This window comes from Nannospalax galili, unplaced genomic scaffold (assembly GCF_000622305.1).
Source record: "Nannospalax galili isolate Female #2095 unplaced genomic scaffold, S.galili_v1.0 scaffold353, whole genome shotgun sequence".
NCBI lineage: Eukaryota > Metazoa > Chordata > Mammalia > Rodentia > Spalacidae > Nannospalax > Nannospalax galili.
In genome coordinates this window covers 31,344-33,342 of record NW_008331861.1, presented here as the reverse complement: position 1 = coordinate 33,342, position 1,999 = coordinate 31,344, and positions in this window count along the sequence as shown.

Sequence of the window (1,999 nt, the reverse complement as noted above, 5' to 3'; positions counted from 1 at the left end):
AACAATTCATAACTCCAGTTTCAGGGAATCCAATGCCCTCTTCTGGCCTCTGCAGGTATCGTACACTTATATACATGCAGGCAATGAGTGAACATAGACTCATACACATAAAATAAAAAATATATACATAAAATAAAATAAATAAAAAATTTAAAAGGTAAGCCATTTTAAAAAACTTTGGTACATTCAACTGACACTTCTTTTGAATGCAAACAATGTCTTTTAAAAGAGCAGAATAAATGCTTCAAAGAATCAAAAGTGAAGAGGTTTAGACATCATTGACGGCTTTCAGAAGCAGGTTGTTCAGATTAGAAAACTCACATTATAATTTATCACATAGAATTTTTTTACTAAAAATTTATTTCTCCATATTTCAATGCATCTTTTAATTAATTCTGAAACTAAGTAGAAAATACTTCAACTTTCTACAAATGGAGCAATGTCTGCACTTTCAGATGTAGAAAAATGAAAGCCTAAACAGAACAAATATGTATTTATATATCATAAGAAAATCTTCTTTAAAAATCTCTATAAATTTATATATGTATATGTACAAATATTGCCATGTATGTAAAATGCCAGCAGAAATAAAGTATGAATGTGTGTATGTGTTTACATGCATGTATATACCTACACATTTATATAGATGGCCCTCTTTTCTTAAAGGGACATAGGAGAGAAAAGACAACTCTAGACAGGAGTTACAAAGCTTGCTGGGTGTCCAGGTGATGTGGTTGTTGTACATTATCCAAGCACTTGAGAGACAGAGGCAGAACTTCCACAAGTTCAAAGTCAGCCTGGAGTGCATGATGAGGCCCTTCCTTAAATAAAGACAAAAAATAATAATAGCTGCAAAGCTTATAATGCAAAAACTGTCTGTGATAGTTAATCTTGTTTGTCAACTTGACTGGATCAGGGATCAACTAAACTCAAGTCACTGGGCATTCCTGTGAAGAATTTCTTGAGCAGATTATTTGCAGCAGGAAGTAGTGCCCTAAATGTAGGCAGGGCTTTCTGGTAGTAGCCCATATAAAGAGCATAGAAGAAGGAAGCTTTGCTTTTTGCTTGCTTGCTTTACCCTCACTGTCTTCAGCATCAGATTGGGATTGCTGAGACATCCAGGCCCATAGACTGATCAACTGTGAGATTCCAAGCCTCTCCAGCATGAGGCAGTGTGAGGATGAATATATATTTCCATAGTGTTATCTTTTTTCACTTTTACTTTTAGCCTTCTTATACGAATATATTTCAAGTGCATTTCTTTGTAGCTTAACCATGGGTTCACTAAAAAAAAAGTCTGTTCTGATGATTGTTATTCCATACCTCATGGTTTGAGACCACTATCAACTCATATATTTATAAAATTGTTGTTAAGATGAAAATTTTATTATTTATAGTTCACATTTTAAAATCATGTACATAAGTAATTGTTGTTTGGCCTTTCTGAGACAGGGTCTGCCAGTAGCCCCAGCTGGCCTGGAATGCACTATATAGACCAGGCTGGATTTGAACTCACAGAGATCTGCCTGCTTCTGCCTCCTGAGTACAGGGTCGAAAGGCATGTGACACCATGCCCGGCTATAAGTAATATTTTAACACACAATTAAGTTTAGAATTTTTTTGTTTGTTTTTTGAGATAGCTGGCCTGAAATTTGGTATGTAGACAAGGCTAGCCTTTATCTCACCAATATTTGTTTACCTTTGCCTTCTAAGAGCTGGGAATAAAGGCATATACCCACACCACACCCAGTCTAAGTTGAATTTTAAAATGGGGAGAGAGGTAATCAACCTTTTTTCAGGCATAAATCTTTGATTGCAGATCATTCCAGTACCTCAGTTGTGATATTTACCTGAAAGATGCAATTTATTCACTAAAGATGAGCACATATGCCTTGTTTCTACTTCTTTCCTAATACAGAATGTAGGCTTGCTGCCAGTGCACTGAAAGTACAGGCTCCAGGACTTCTGATCACAAGATATCCAGGTTATCATGGGAAAA